The sequence below is a fragment of the Panthera pardus genome, unplaced genomic scaffold (assembly GCF_024362965.1).
Source record: "Panthera pardus isolate Hobbes unplaced genomic scaffold, ASM2436296v1 HiC_scaffold_8, whole genome shotgun sequence".
Taxonomy (NCBI): domain Eukaryota; kingdom Metazoa; phylum Chordata; class Mammalia; order Carnivora; family Felidae; genus Panthera; species Panthera pardus.
In genome coordinates, this window is record NW_026527013.1 from 115,359,522 (window position 1) to 115,377,368 (window position 17,847).

Genomic DNA, 17,847 nt, shown 5'->3' on the forward strand with positions numbered 1-17,847 from the left:
TCTGGTGTCATGAAATAAATTGAGAAATATTCTCTAAAAGACTGTGTGTAAGACTGATGTTATTTCTTTGTTAATTTAGAAGAAGTTGCTAGTGAAGGATGTGGCCTTGAGATTTCTTCTGGGGAGTGTCTTAAAAAAATTTTTTTTTAACGTTTTATTTTTGAGACAGGGAGAGACAGAGCATGAACAGGGGAGGGTCAGAGAGAGGGAGACACAGAATCTGAAACAGGCTCCAGGCTCTGAGCTGTCAGCACAGAGCCCGACGCGGGGCTTGAACTCATGGACTGCGAGATCATGACCTGAGCCAAGTCGGCTGCTCAACCGACTGAGCCACCCAGGCACCCCTGGGGAGTGTCTTTAAATATGGGCTCATTTTCTTTGATAGGTATACGGCTATTTAGATTTTTTTTTAATTTAATTTTTTTTTTTGAAGATTTTATTTGTAAGTAATCTCTGCACCCAACTAGGGGCTCTACCAAATGAGCCAGCCAGGTACCCTTATTTAGATTTTATTTTTGTATTAGTTTTAGTAAGTTGGTCTTTCCCTAAATTTTTTTTGTTCATTTAAATCATCACGTTTATTGGTATAAAGTTGTTGTTAATAACAGTATTTTTTAATATCTACAGTATGTTCTGTAATGATGTTGCTTTTTATTTTTTATTTATTTTTGCTTTGCTCTTTGGTTATTTCTTAGTTAAAAGGTAGGGTTGTATATACATTGTCGGCGACATGATTTTTGCATTTTATAATATATTCTGAAGATGATTTCATAGCAGTTATTCAAGAGTTTGTCCTCATTTATTTATTTATTTATTTATTTTTACTGCTACGTAGGACTTCATTATATGGCTGTTCATGCAACTAGCTCCCTATTAATGGATGTTTGGTTTGTTTCCATTCTTTTTGCTGGAACAAATAGTGCTGAAGGGAATAACTTTCTACATATGTACTTAATTTTTTTGTTGTTTGTTGGTAATGATCTCGTGTACATGTGTAATCTAAAAAGCAAAACAAACAAAGGAAAAATAAAATAAAACCAAGCTCATAAATATAGAGAACAGACTGGTGGTTGCTAGAGGCAGGTTTTAGGGATGGGCAAAATGAATAAAGGGAATCAAAAGGTACAAACTTCCAGTTATAACGGGCACCTGGGTGGCTCAGTTGGTTAAGCATCCAATATTCTTGATATGGGCTCAGGTTGTGATCTCTCCATCCTGAGATCCAGCTCCCCGCTGAGCATGGAGCCTTCTTGAAATTCTCCCTCTCTCTCTGCCCCTCCAATCCCCCTCAAAATAAATAAATAAACTTAAAAAAATATTTAAGAAAACCAAACTTCCAGCTATAAGTCATGAGAATGTAATTTGCAGCATGGCGACTACAGTTAGTAATACTATATTGCATATATGAAAGTTGCTAAAAGAGTAAATCATAAAAGTTCACATCACACAAAAAAATTCTGTAACTATGTATGGTGATGGATATTAACTAGACTTATTGTGGTGATCATTTCACACTATATACAAATATGGAATCATGTTATATACCTGAAACTAGTATAATGTGTGTCAATTATACATCAATAAAAAAATAAATTGAACATTTTTGCTGGTGTTATCTTTGGTGTAGATTCTTAGAGATGGGATTTCCTAAAAATAGGGAAGAGGTAATAGCTACACATTAAATAGCAATTTAAGAGATATAAAAATCAGGGGCGCCTGGGTGGGTTAGTCAGTAAAACATCCAACTCTTGGTTTTGGCTCAGGTCATGATCTCATGGTTTATGGGTTTGAGCCACATGTCAGGCTCTGTGTTGACAGCATGGAGCCTGCTTGGGATTTCTCTCTCCTTCTCTCTTTGCCTCTCCTTGGCTTGCTTTCTCTCTCAAAAAATAAACATTAAAAAAAGACATATCAATAAAATATAATGATTCTTGATTGAATCGTGGTATGAAAAAAATGAGCTATGCATAACATTTTGAGGACATAGGTAAATTTAAATATAGAATGGGTATGAGATGAAATTAGGGAGTTATTTTTATGTTGTTGGGGTGACAATACCATTGTATCTAGATAGGAGAATGTCCTTTTTTTTTATTTTTTCTTTTAGATGTGTAAAATATTTTGGCATGAAATGTCTTAGTGTGTGACACTTTGAAACAGATCAACCACAATAATAAAAAAATATAGATACATTGATAAAACAGGAAAGCTCGTATGACAAAATGTAAATGTTAACAATGGTTGAATCTAAATAGTGGATTTATAGGTCTTCATTGTACCGTTTTTCCTATTTTTGTATATGTTTGAAAACTTTATAATAAAAAGTTAAAATTTTAAAAATTACGTAAAATTGTTTTTCTAGTGAAGTATTCTTTTTATTCTTATGTTGTAACTTTCTTTATCCATAAAAAGAAATTTTCTTAAAAGTATATTTTGTCTGATACTAATGTAATTATCTCATAATACTAATGTACTGTTTCAGAATACTAGTGTAATTTCTTTTGGTTAATATTTGTTTGGGTGTCAGTACAGAGGCTGCAGCGGGAGAGGAATGACCTAAGGAGAGCTCTAAAGATCCTGTCTGGGGGTGCCTGGCTGGCTCAGTTAGAAGAGCATGTGCCTCTTGATTTTGAGGTCTAGTTTGAGTCCCATGTTGGGTATAGAATTTACTAACAATAAATAAATAAACTTAAAAAAAAAGATGCTGTCTGTGCATGTGACCTTGGGCTGTGGATTTTATCCTCCCTTAGGCTTGGCTGGTCTCCCAAAACATTTTGTGATCATCCTTAATTGCCACAGGGAAACTCCATGCCTAACATTTGTCCTCAGAAGACAAGAACTGCTGGGGTGTCTTCTGTTTTTGAAGAGCCTATTCTTGGAGCTTTACTCTCTGCTGACCTTGAAGAGACAAGGTATGTCTTAAGTATTGGTGATTGCTCAAGTACATGGGCTAAAGAATGTTCAGGCAGAAGAAATGGTAGAGTTTTCTTACAAGCTTAAAGGGTATGTCTCTGCACTTGGAACCTGATAATGTTGGTGTTACTGTGTTTGGAAATGAGAACTAATTAAGGAAGAAGATCTCCTGAAGAGGACAGGAGACATTGTGGGCATTCTAGGTGGCAAGAAGCTGTTGGGTCATATAGTAGGTGCCATTGGTAATGGGTTGCAAGAACTGTAGGCAAGTTGGCTGAAAGCCCCTGGGATCATTCCTCCAATCTCTGTGCAGACTGGCATTAAATCTGTGGATAGATGGTCAACATGAGCTGGTTATTGGTGGCCAATAGGCTGGCAAAATGTCAATGATTGACGTAATCATTAACCAGAAATGTTTCAATGATGCATCTGATGAAAAGAAGAAGCTGTATCATATCTACATTGCCTAGTTGGTGAAGAGACTTACAGATGCAAATGCCATGAAGTACACCATTGTGGTTTCAGCTACTGCTGATGCTGCCCCACATCAGTGCCTGACTCCTTATTCTGGCTGTTCTGTAGGAGAATATTTTAAGGATAATGGAAAATATGCTTCGATCATCTATCAAGAGTTATCCAAATGCTCTGTTGCTTATTGCCACACTTCTGCTGCTCATGAGGCCTATTCTAGCGATATGTTTTAACTACACTCCTGTCTGCTGGAGAGAACAAAATGAATGATTCTTTTGGTAGTGGCTCCTTGTCTGCTTTTCCAGTCGGAGAAACACGGCTGGTTATGTGTGTGCTTATATTCCAATGAATGTCACCTCCATCACTGATGGGCAGATCTTGGAAACAGAAGTGTTTTACAAAGGTGTCTGTTGGCTTGTCTGTATCCTGTGTCAGATCTGCTGCCCAAACCAGGGTCAGGAAGCAAGTGGCAGGTACCATGAAGCTGGAATTGGCTCTTAATCATGAGGTTGCTGCTTTTTCCTGATTCGGTTCTGACCTCCCTGCTGCCACTCAACAGCTCTTGGGTCCTGATGTGCATCCTGAGTATGTGAAGCAAGGACAGTATGCTCCTGTGGCTACTGAAGAACAAGTGGCCCTTTGCTGGTATAAGGGGGTATCTTGATAAACCAGAGCTATTTCTATTTTATTTGTTTTTGTGGGGGTTTTTTGACTGGAGTATTTAAAAGCAAACCTTAAAAGGCCTGATATTTTATTCTAACCACTTCATCATGCTTTAAAAGACAACTTTTTTCCTTATATAACCCAAGGCCATATTTACATCTAACAACATGAAATAAACATTTCTTAAGTTGTAATACAAACTATTCAAATTTCCCTATCATCTCAAAGAATTTCTTTTTACAATTATTACTTTTGCAAGCCAGAATCCGCACAGGGTCCACCTTTGGTGATTATAGTCTCTAGGATCCCTTTTCATTCGCATAAGTGCTCCACTTCACCTCCTTTATTTGAGTTACTTCTTGAAGAAACTGGGTCGGTGGTCTTGTAGAATGTTGCAGTTGCATCTTGTGTTTAATTTGTTTTTCTATCCTCTGTATTTCCTGCAGTCTACAAGTTAGCGCTAAAGACTTGATTAAATTCTATTTTAGATTCCTTTTTTAAAAATGTATGTTTGTGTGTTTATTTAGTTATTTACCTATTTATTTATTTATAGGTAGATCACAAGCAAGGGAGGGGCAGAGAGAGAGGGGAACAGAGGGTCCAAAGTGGGCTCTGTGCTGACAGCAGAGAGCCCCATGCGGGGCTCGAACTCATGAACAGTGAGATCGTGATCTGAGCCGAAGTTGGATGCTTAACTGACTGAGACACTCAGGCACTCCAGTTTTAGGTTCTTGACGAGAATATACTATAGGTGATGTTACAGACTTCATATTATTTTATCATCTCAAGAGCCACATAGTGTCAGATGGCCTCACTTTTAGTATGCTTAAGGTGTTCATGTGGTGACGCTGATTCCTGTCTGATTGTAAAGTTTCCCAACTATCTTTTACTTAATGATTTTGGTATCTTTTGTTGACCACTGTCTGATTCATTTGAAAACAATTATGGGTTGCAAGATGGTGATTTTATGATTTAATCATTCTGTTTTCATTTATTAGCTAGAAGTCTTCTGTAGAGAACTTTCTTACATCCATAAGGATTATTTGGTTACCTTGAAATACTGTTCATACCAGAAAAACAGGACAGATCTTTAATTATTTCCTTTCAACTATCCAATTTTACAGTAATGTGTTCATTACCTAGCAACCTCCATGGTGTCCAGGGTCTTTCTCTTTTTCCTTTTTTGTTTTTCTTAAAAAAATTTTTTTTAATGTTTATTTATTTTTGAGAGAGAGAGAGAGAGCGAGCAGGGGAGGGGCGGAGAGAGGGAGACACAGAATCCAAGGCAGCCTCCAGGGTCTGAGCTGTCAGCACAGAGCCTGACGTGGGGCTCGAACTCACCAAGTGTGAGATCATGACCTGAGCCAAAGTTGGATGCTTAACCAACCGAGCCACCCAGGTGCCCTTCTTTTTCCTTTTTTGAATAGCACTATGAACTCATAGCTTTATACATTAAATGTGTTTCTATTGGTTGCAGTTGTTAGACACTCAAATTATTCTATTTTGAGTGTAAGTGGGAAGCTTTTGAGGCTTCTGTATTTGTTTGATATGATAGTATTATCTTTTGATAGCCTCTTTGTTTTCTGGCACAATAAGATATCCCAAGCTCAACTGGTATATTTCTTGGATTGACTGTACAGAAAATGCCAAGCCCTTTTAGTGTGAAATGATGTTTTGAGACCACAGTATGGGATTCTTGTTGTTACTGAATTATTATTATTGCTTCTTGGCCTTTTCAGTGGACAGAGCTAGAAAATAAGTAATTCTAATGTTTATTTATTTTTTGAGAGAGAGAGCATGAGCAGGGAAGGAGAAGAGAGAGAGGGAGACACAGATTCTCAGGCTCCAGGCTCTGAGCTGTCAGCACAAAGTCCGACGCAGGCCTCCAACCCACGAACCGTGAGATCATGACCTGAGCCAAAGTCGGACGCTTAACCGACTGAGCCACCCAGGCGCCCCACCACGTTTTATTTTTTTTTAACTGAGCTTTTTATGCTGAACATTAAGTCCCTGACAGCTTTAACATAGTTTCTTAGTATATTAAAATATACATTTGTTGGTTTCAAAATAATAATTGTTGCTATTAACAATGAAACTACTAAATGAAACTAGATAATTTAAGATTGTTTGCCTTTTTAAATTTTTTTGTCCTAAAAATATAACCCAGTCAGAACTGTATAGTCAAGGGGTGCCTGGGTGGCTCAGTCGGTTAAGTGGCAGATTCTTGGTTTTGGCTATGGTCATGGTCCCAGGGTTTGAGGGTTTGAGCCACGTATCCGGCTCTGCACTGGCGGTGTGGAATCTGGTTGGAATCCTCTCTCTCCCGTTCTCTGCCCCTCTCCAACTCGTGCTGGCTGTGTCTCTCAAAACAAAAAAAAACCAAAAAACAAAACTGTATAGTCAAAATATTTTGTTCAGAGGTCAGTTGGAATAATTCTTTTCTCTGGTTTTTTCACCAAACTGATATACCAGGTAGGCTCATTTGTTTCAGTTTGTTTTCAAATTCTAGATATTGGTTTTTATTTTCTTTTTAAATTTAGTTTTGTATTTTGCTTGCTATCTCCTTCTTGAAATATTTCTTTTACTTGTCTTCCAGGACAATACCTTTTCTCGTGTTTTATTCATTTATTTTTTTTATGGCTTATGTGGGCTTCTATTCAGTCTCCTTTCCTGGTTCCTCCTTCCCTTCCCTTCCCTTCCCTTCCCTTCCCTTCCCTTCCCTTCCCTTCCCTTCCCTTCCCTTCCCTTCCCTTCCCTTCCCTTCCCTTCCCTCCTTTTAAACTTTGGAACTCTCTTCTATTTAAGTTCACGTCCTAGTGAACACATCTTGTCTCATGGTTTTAACACCACTTGTTTTCTTTAAAATTTTTTGTTGATGTTTATTTATTTTTGAGAAAGAGAGAGAGAGAGAGACAAAGCATGAGTGAGGGAGGAGCAGAGAGAGAGATACACACAGAATCCGAAGCAGGCTCCAAGGCTCTGGGCTGTTATTGCAGAGTGCCACGTGGGGTCAAACTCATGGACTGTGAGATCATGACCTGAGCTGAAGTCAGATGCTTAACTGACTGAGCCACCCAGGAACCACATACACCACCTGTTTTCTGATCACTCTCAAATTTATATCTCCTGCCTGGGCTTTGTTCCTGACTTGCAGATCTAGATATCCAACTTTTCATTCACTGTCTGTACTTGGATGTCTAATAGATAGTTTAAACTTAACATGTCCAAAAATGATCTCTTTTTTAAGTTTATTCATTCATTTTGAGAGAGAGAGTGAGAGAGAGCAAGCATGCACATGAGCAGGGGAGGGGCAGAGAGAGGGAGAGAGAATCCCAAGTGGGCTGGAACTCACAAACCAACCGTGAGATCATGACCTGAGCTGAAATTAAGAGCCAGACACTTAACCGACTGAGTCACCCAAGCGTCCCCGGCAAAGTGAACTCTTGATTTCCATCCAACTGTTCTCGCAGCTTCCCGTGTTTCAGTAAACGGCAACTCTATCATGTTGCGTAGGCCAAATATCTGGAAGTCATCCTGACTTTTCTCTCTCATATTCCATAACTGTTCCATCAGTATATCCTGTCAGCTTCTCCCTTTGAAATATATTAAGGATTCAATCAAGCCTCCATTTCTTACCATCTCCACTGCCAGCACCGCCCCCGACTAAGGTGCTATAAATTCACCAGGATTTTTATAATACTCTCATAACAAGGTCTTCCTGTCTCCACCCATGCTTCTACTTCATGAACTATTCTCAACTTGGCAGATAGAGCTGTTCAAAGTCATTTCTGTGTTCACAACTCCCCAGTATATTCCTTCAAAAATATTTGGGTTTGGAGAGAGTAGATGGAGGTAGGTGAAACAAAGCTGGCCATGTATTGCTAATTATTGAAAGTGGGTGATAATGACACTAAATTCATTATACTCTTCTCTTTATTTCTGTATATATTTGATAAATAAAACAAAAACAAAACTCTTCAAAGGCTTTACAATTGTGTATAACTGCACTTATATGGTAGCCACTAGCCACGTTTGACTATCAAGCACCTGAAATATGCTAGTCTGAATTTAGATGTGCTATGAATCTAAAATACACACTGGATTTTTTTAAGTTTATTTGTTTTGAGAGAGAGAGATGGAGAGAGAGAGACAGAGAGAGAGAGAGAGACAGAGAGAGAGAGAGGGAGGAAAGGCAGAGACAGAGGGAGAGAGAGAATCCAAAGCAGATTCTGCTGATAAAGTGGGGCCCCACCTGGGGCTCAATCCCATGAAGCGAGAGATAATGACCTTAACTAAAATCAAGAGTTGGTTGCACAACCGACTGAGCCACCCAGGTACCCCTACACTAGATTTTAAAGTCTTAGCAAGAAAGAAAAAAATGTAAAATAACTCGAGTATTTTGTTATATTGATTACATGTTAGATAATAATGTTATGGATATATTGGATAGAATAAAACATATTATTAAAATTAATTTTACTTGTTTCTTTTTACTTTTTAAAATGTAATTACTAAAAAGTTTAAAATTATATTTGTGGCTCACGTCATCTTTCCATCAGATCCATAAGACCTTTACGATCTAGGTTCTGTTTTCTCTCTGGTCTCAGCGCCTGCTTTCTTTTCCTCTCCCTGGCTTAGCCCCCTCCACCCACACCGATCTCTTTGCTAGCAACAAGCACAATACACTTCTGCCAAGGGAACTTTGCACTTGCTAATCTGCCTAAAGCTCTTTCTCAGTGTCTATGTGGCTCACCCTCTTGTTCCCTTCAGGATTCTGCTCAAGTCACCTAAGTTTTCAGAGATATTTATTTGATCTCATAACACCTCATCCCCTCCACTCTGTTCCTCTTGACCTGCTTGATTTTTCTTTATAATATTTATCGTTACTTACTTTTTGGGTTTTGTTCATTTGTCTTCCAACATCCGGAGAATCCAGCATAGTGCTTATACAGCATAGGTGTTTGGTAACAATCTGTGGAAGGAATGTCTATGGATTATGCAAATAATTATGTCAAGTTTGATACTGACTTCTGCAATTCTGCAAAAATATGGTTCAGGTTTCATAAATATATAAAGAGTAAAAATTATTAACTTTAATTGTAACAAGAAATTCCTTGCATAAGAAAACAGTTGCTTTATAAAATGGTATAAGATGGCTGTTTTATTCCTTTCAAAAGCATTAAGGTACAATAAATAACCTTATACTAATTCATTTCAAAAATTTTTTTTAATGTTTATTTATTTTTGAGACAGAGAGAGACAGAGCATGAACGGGGAGGGTCAGAGAGAGAGAGGGAGACACAGAATCCGAAGCAGGCTCCAGGCTCTGAGCTGTCAGCACAGAGCCTGACACGGGGCTCGAACTCACGGACTGTGAGATCATGACCTGAGCCGAAATTGGACGCTTAACCGACTGAGCCACCCAGGTGCCCCACTAACTAATGTTTTTAAATGTGGACATATAATACTATATTAATTTCAGGTATACAACATAATGATTGGATAATTATATACATTGCTAAATACTCACCACCATAAGTGTAGTTACCGCCTGTCACCATATAACATTATTACAATGTCATGGACTACATTTTCTATGTTGTACTTTTCATCCCCATGACTTATTTATTTTATAACTGGAAGTTTGTACCTCTTATTCCCCTTTACCTAATCCACCCATCCCCAACCCCCTCCCCTCTGTCAATCACCAGTTTGTTCTCTGACCTAATACTAATCAATTTTTATATATTTGAGTGATGAGTAACATAGGCATTTTAGAGATACTTATGATGAATTCAATTAATTAAATAAAATATAGACCAAAACTTACTTAAGTGTTGGAAATGTTTTGTATCCAATAGATAACCCATTTCTCAAAGGCATTTTCCAAATTCTTTTATTAGTCTGGAATTTTTATTGTATTAATGGTAATCCGGTAAAGTAGGTCACATCAAGGAGCTTAGAAATTTTTTTTGATACACTGAAATTTTTGTTGTGCTGGTAATTAGAACAGAACTTGATCTGTTTAGAAAATAAATTGAAGGCAGTCATTGTTCTTTATTTAAAGCTAAAACTACGAAGCACTGAAAGGAACCAAAAAAGGAAAAATGCAAAAGGACTATTTTTAGCCTATTGTCTTTATCTTAAAATGTAAGATGACTAAATGTAGTAATGAAATAATTTAAAAGCAAGAGATCTTTTCCTTACCTCAATATATTTCCTTCATTATTTTAATTTTCAAACAGTTTTGGTCACAGCATCCCTTCAACTATAACTGAAAAAATGAAATGACACCAGTAAGGTATATGACAATTCGGATTGTGAAATTTTAATGGGCAAAACCAGCAAATCAGGGCTAGCACTATATTAAAGACCTTCAACTAAGACTTTAAAAGTATATCCTTAGTGCTTTTTTGGAACATTGTTTTATACTCATTTAACAAACATTCAGTGTATATTGTGTGTCAACACTGTACCAGCTTCCCAAGGTTACAAAACTGTATTTTCATAGTGGCCGTCCTTCACTGAGAACTACCTGAATGTCAAGTAAGTGCTTTACAGACATTATTTTAGTTAATTCTCATGAGGGGGTGGTTAATTTTATTATTCTCCATATACAAATGGGAAACAGATGCTTTCCAAAGAGTTCTGCTTTCAAAGAGTTCACATCTAGAGAGATGAGAACAAGAGTGGTTATAATATGAAGTGCTAACTGCTGCAGCAGTCAGGGCAGAAGGATTGCCTTTGGGGGATGCAATGTGGAAGGCCTTCCAGAGAACAGGATGCTTGTTCTGAATCTGAAAGGCAGGGAGGAGCATGCGTGATGAAGAGTGGAAAATATTGCCGGCATATTGAAAGACACTGAAATCTGAAATGATTTGAGCATTAGTGAAAACTCTTCTAATAAGCCTTTGATATATTCATTATATACCACACATTCTGTATTTCTCTATTTAAACAATGATCTGGCTTGGACAATGAACGATCATTTGAGTTGTTAGGAAGGTGAGGGAGTGTTGGCCCGCCTTTGTTAGGATCAGCATAGTGGTTAGAATTCTAGGTTTGGGCCTTGCCTTTGCAGGTAGATTCCACACTGAACAGCAGAGTGGCTGAGAGAATGAATTCTGTGCCAGACTATCTGGGTTCAAATCTCCACTCTACCACTTCTTAGCAACAGATATGACCTTGGATAAAGTATCTAACATCTTTATACCCTGGTATCTTCATTCAGAAAATGAGAACCACGACAATTAAACCTACTTCATCATAGGATTGTTATTAGGATAAAAGGAGTTAATATATATAAAGGTCTGAGAAGAGTGCCTGGCACACAGGAAGCTCTGCAAAGTATTATACTTTTGTATACTTGTGTATACTTTTGTATTATACTAGCAGTACTTGAGTCAGGTATTTAAAAAAAATTTTTTTAACATCTATTCATTTTTGAGAGATAGAGACAGAGCATGAGTGGGGAAGGACAGAGAGAGGGAGACAACAGAATCTGAAGCAGGCTCCAGTCTCTGAGCTGTCAGCACAGAGCCCAATGCAGGGCTTGAACTCACAAACTGCGAGGTCATGACCTGAGCCAAAGTCAGACGCCCAACCGACTGAGCCACCCAGGCGCCCCTTGAGTCAGGTATTTAAACAGAAATGCCACTTTGTTCTTTTAGAATAAACTTTGTTCCTGTCTAATGGTGCTAGAGTCTCCTAGCTCCTACTTTTTCAGTGTTAAGATACTTGAGAAGCTAAATTTTGAATCAGAAAGTTGTTTGGTGGGAACCGACATAGAATATTTATCCTAGACACTGGTAAAGGCCAGTGAGATATCCCTACATCATAACAAAAAAAAAAAAAATTCTCTATTCATTGGATTTCTTCTGTCTCCCAGAATCGTTATCTTACTCCTATGTTTCTGTCTGCCCAGCCAGATATAGCTAGTGGGTTGGAAATAGAGTGAAGTACAGAGGGGGAATGGAGATAGAACTTGGAAGGAATCCCCAGATCTAGATGTTAAGCAGGATCTTTTTGATTTTTTTAAGTAATCTCTATGCCCAATGTGGGGCTCAAACTCACAACTCTGAGATCAAGAGTTGCATGCTCCACTGACTGAGGCAGCCAGGCGCCTCAAGCAGGGGTCTTTTTGATAAGATACCCATGATGACCTCTTTGAGGCATTCCTCTCTATTCTACTACCTCCTCTGGGTGGAATGTGGCTGAGGTTTCCCTAACTTGGAAGGACTTTGTAATAGTCAAGGAATTACAGGAAATGATCAGTATCTGTGATAGACTAGAGACAGGGAAGGCTTTCCTACAGAACTCTTGATACGTGCTTTAGAACTCTCAGCTAAGTAGAAGTGGCTCAGGAACTTAACTTGGAGCTCTCAAAGACATGTTTCTCCAGGTTTGGCTTGGAGGTGATGCTGTCATAGGCCATCAGAGACTCACATCATGTCAGGTTGAAAAGATTGTAGTGTTCAGGTACTCAATCATCTTGTCAGTCTGAAGTCCTCCAAAATGCAGGCTAGAAGTGAAGGTACTCTACAACTCAAATAACATTTCAATATGTTCATATTGATTGAGGCTTGTCTGGAGGCAGTTTTCCACTCACCTCCTTCCAGAATGAAGGTAAAGTTATAGGCAGCCTGGAGTTCTTAATTAGTAAAGACTCCTAGCTCCAGGGAGCTGGCTCAGAAGATCTGAGGTCAGTGTGATCCAATAACTCATGGGTAGACCAGTCTGAGACTTCTAACATGGCCATAGATAGAAAGCTCACCTTCTTTTGTCTTCCTGAAGAATATTGGGGCTACTTGTGAGATTTTGAAGGACTTTGTCTCCTACAGGGGAGAGACAAGTCATGCAGTTTAAGTGCTAAGTTTTATAACAGAAGGTTCAGGGAAAGGACAGTCTTTGGAAAGTGGGAATCAAAGAAGACCCTATAGAAGACTGGATGCTTGTCCTAAATTTTAAAGGTGAAGGGTTTGCATAGCAGACAAGGGAAGAGACAGATGTTCCAGAAATATTGCCAGCATAAGCAATAAAGCCCAGAAATCAGAAATTATCTGAATATTCATGAAAAAATTTCATACTATTAGCTATTTCAGTGTTTTTAAAGGGCCTAAAACTGCCGGGCTGGGAAATAGAGTTCCTTCCTTTCCAGAGCTGGGGACATTTGAGCTGTGTTTTGGGGACAGGAGTTTGATAACCAGAAATGTCAGGGAGGAGGGCGGATGCTGCAATAGCCATTTTATGATAATGAATAAAAGTCCAATTTCACTGCAGAAAATGGCAGATATCAGTCATGATGCCATTTAGCTGCTGAACCAGCTAGATTTTATTTATGTCACTTAAGTTTTCTATTATTTTGAGCAGAATGCATTCCTAACTCTAGAGAATTCTGTTCCATAAGTGGGATGCTTAAAGTAAGGGAATCTAAAATAAGGAATTGGCTGAGTAGAGGGGTTAGGATAGCAGGCACTGGGGACCTAGGCTGGTGGTAACAGTGGGAGGGCTGGTCAAATTATTATCAGCTATGTTTTGGGACCAAAAATATGTAACAATAACTTGGCTATAGTTTAAGGAGAAATGTTTGGAAAAATCTCAGGCTTTTGATGTGTGTTGGCTGCTTGTTACTGTTGAAAATAAGAGGACCAGAAAGATATACAATCAACATAAAAGTTGGCATGGTTTTATTAATATCAACTAAAGTAGATTTTATTTTATTTTATTTTTTATAAAAAATAATTTTTTAAATAAATTTTAAATATGAAAATAAAATTTATTTTTTCATATGTTATATGTATTATATATAGTATTCTTTTTATTTTATTTATTTATTTTTAAATTTTATTTATTTATTTTATTTTATTTTATTTTTGAAATTTACATCCAAATTAGTTAGCATGTAGTGCAACAATGATTTCAGGAGTAGATTCCTTAACGCCCCTTCCCCATTTAGCCCATCCCCCCTCCCACAACCCCTCCAGTAACCTTCTGTTTTTTCTCCCTATTTAAGAGTCCCTTAGGTTTTGTCCTCCTCCCTGTTTTTTATATTATTTTTGCTTCCCTTCCCTTATGTTCATCTGTTCTGTGTCTTAAAGTCCTCATATGAGTGAAGTCATATGATATTCGTCTTTCTCTGACTAATTTCATTTAGCATAATACCCTCCAGTTCTATGCACGTAGTTGCAAATGACAAGATTTCATTCTTTTTGATTGCTGAGTAATACTCCATTGTGTGGAGTATTACCACATCTTCTTTATCCATTCACCCATCGGTGGACATTTGGGCTCTTTCCATCCTTTGGCTATTGTTGGTAGTGCTACTATAAACATTGGGGTGCATACCTGTATTCTTTTTTCTTATTTTCTTCCTTTTTTCTTTCCTTCCTTCCTCCTTCCCTCCCTTCCTTCCTCCCTCCCCCCTTCCTTCCTCCTCTTTCTTTCTTTCTTTCTTTCTTTCTTTCTTTCTTTCTTTCTTTCTTTCTTTCTTTCAGTTTATTTTTTAGGGAGAGAGAGAGAGGAGGAGGAGGAAAGGCAGAGAGAGAGGGAGGAGAGAGAAGATCCCAAGCAGGCTCCTCACTGTCAGCATGGAGCCCTATGTGGGGCTTAAACTTATGAACCATGAAATGATGACCTGAGCTGAAATCAAGAGTCAGACGCTTAACCAACTGAGCCATCCAGGCACCCCTAAAATATTTTCAAAAAAAACAAAACCATCATCCTAAAAGCAGTAAGCAGTTGTCAGGTTGAAGGATATTACCATCCTAACATTATTTTCCTGGATCATATTACCATCATGATCATATCATTTCAGACACAGAGACTTTATAGCAAAATTAAGACCTGAATACTCACAAGTTAGATTCAATGGCAGTTGAGTCATTTAAAAGTAAATTGCTTGACATTATGACACCTGACCCTAAGCATACTTTAGCATGCATCTCCTGAGAATTAGAACATTGTTTTGTGTAACCACAGTGCCATTATAAGAGCCCAATTAACAGTAATTCCTAAATTATGGAATAACAAATTAAAAAATTTGTGGTATTTAGACTACCATATATTAATACTTACTTTGAAGCTGCAGTAATACAGAGGGATTTTGGTAAAGTGTAGACAAATAGACCATGGTACATAATAAGGCGTCTATAAGGAGGTACATACATATTTGGACACTTGATATATCAGTAGAAAAAGGAAAGCTTTTGATGATTAGTGCCAGGGCAGTTGAATATTAAAACTGAAAACACATAAATTAGGTCCTTAACTTTAGGCCATACACAAAAGTCAACTCTAGCCAGATTAACATTCTTAATGTAAACCTTTTCAAAAACAATATAGATACAGATTGCAGAAACAAATGGCAGAAAACAAAATATATAGTATATATACTTATGACCTTTGGTTAGGAAATGATTTCTGAAAGAGGACATAGAAAGCACAGGGGCACCTGGATGGCTCATTTGGTTGGGCATCCGGATTTGGCTTATGTCATGATCTCACGGTTCTGGAGTTCAAGCCCTGCGTTGGGCTCTGTGCTGACAGCTTGGAGCCTGGATCCTGTTTCATATTCTGTGTCTTCCTCTCTATGCCCCTCTCCTGCTTGTGCTGTCTCTCTCTCTCCAAAGTAAATAAACATTAAAAAAATAAAAAAAAGAAAGCACAAATCAGAAACAAAAAGATAGATTAGTCTGACAACATTAAATAATTTTTGTTAACTTATGCTGCCATCTGGAGAAGATACTTATAGCACATACAACCAACAACAAAAAAATATTATACAAAACATGTAAAGAACTCCCATAAATCAATGAATGAAGCCCTCAAAATGGGAGAAATTTGTGAACAGGCATTTCACAGACGAGAGAATAGGGATGCTCAATAAAAATGAAGAGGTGTGCAGTGTCATCAATTGTTAGAGAGATACAAATTGAACAGCAATGTTGGTAAGCATGAAAAGTGGACAATTCCAGATGGTCCCTGGCTGGCTCAGTTGGTGGAGCTTGTGACTCTTGATCTTGGGGTTGTGGGTTCAAGACACATGTTGGGTGCAGACATTACTCAAAAATAAAATCTTTTTTAAAAAGGTGGACAATTTCAAATGTTGGTGATGATATGTTTTATACTGATGCTGGGTGCATACTTTGGAAAACAATTTGACTTTCTATAGAAAGGAGAACATTCATTTATCATACAACTGAGCAATTCTACACCTCTGTACATTCCCTAGAAGAGTCTCCAGCCACCAGAAGAAGCATTAGGAATAAAAATTCTCAGTATCACCCCAGACCTTCTAAATCAGAAGCTCTGAGGATGTGGCCAACAATATGTTTTAACAAGCTCTCTAAATGACTTTAACATACATTAAATTTCAAGAACAGTTGTCCTAGAGAAACTTGTTCAAAGTCATGTATACTTTTTACAGGTTTATGGGGATATAATTACATATCATAAAATTGTTTCAAACATGCCCTAGAAAAACACTTGCACCAAGAGAGATGTACATTGGACATTCATAATAGCAACGTTTATAATAACAAAAACTGGAAACAATCTAATGTCCATTACAGTAGAATGGATAAGTAAATTTTACATAATTACTTGATTACTGTTCAGAAACAAACAGGATATTTAATGCAGACATCAGCGTTGTGAACCTCAACAATTTTCAAAAGAACAAATCGTATAAAGTTCAAAAGCATGCAAAATTAACCATGACTTAGGGATGGATTTTCTATAAGAAAACAAGGAAATATTAGCAAAAAAAAATTACTGGTATTGGTTATTTCTTAAGCTGAAGGTACTACTTGGATGTTCATACTATATTAAAAAAACTGACTGCGCATATATATTGTATATGTGCTTTTGTAAGTATAATAGAGTTGAAATAAAAATAAGAAAAATTGATTTTGTCTAAATGGGTGTTTGGCTGTGGTCACTCATACATATAGTTGATCAGAAAAAAGAAAAACACTTGAAGCCTGCTAAATTTTTGAGGAAACTATACTGCCCTCAAATTCTCAAGCTTGCTTGGATAACTCAAGATTCTTCCACCCTCACCATCCCCTGGATCCTGCATTTGTATGGATTGTGAAAGTTGTGCATTTTCCCCAGAAAAGTCACTTTCCCCAGTGCCCACATCAGATGCTGCCATAGATGGCTTTAGAATATCTTCCAAGGGGGCATACCAGGAATTGGGAGGGGATGGAGAAGGGAGATCCTTCTAGAGAGCAAAATCAGAGTCTGCCTGATCTGATGGGTCATTCAAGGAACTTTCTCCACTGTTGGAACTTGGAGTCATTATTATTCCTGCCTGGCAGAATTTGGTATTTGCCATGGACTAGTGTTTTCTGTGTATTTCCCATTCTCCCTTTTTCTGAATGAGAATCTTTTTAAATGTTTTATTTATTTTTAAGAGAGAGAGAGAGAGAGAGAGAGAGCAAGGGAAAGGCAGAGAGAGAGGAAGACAGAGGATCTCAAGCAGACTTTGTGCTGAGAGCGGAGAGCTGGGTGAACCATGAGATCATGACCTGAGCCACAGTTGTATGCTTAACTGTCTGAGCCACCCAGGTGCCCCCTTAATGAGAATTTTTTATTGTAATTATCCTATTCTACCCTCATCACTGTAATATTGGGTATTTGGGGAAGGTGAGGGGGGCAAACAACTGTCTTGTCTTTTAGCTATCAACTGCCAAACCATTAAAAGTAGATGGCAGAGCAGACTGCAGAGATTCCAGTCTTCCAGGTGAATTCAATAGAAACTCTGGGGTTGCTTTCCTTAGGGGTCTGATGAATGCATGC

The 17,847-nt window shown here is 37.8% G+C and overlaps 1 pseudogene; it reads left to right on the plus strand.

Annotated features, from left to right (window-relative positions):
• The first annotated feature begins 2,808 nt into the window (after window positions 1–2,808).
• Window positions 2,809–4,109, plus strand: LOC109263598 (ATP synthase subunit alpha, mitochondrial-like; annotated as a pseudogene).
• Window positions 4,110–17,847: the final 13,738 nt, after the last annotated feature.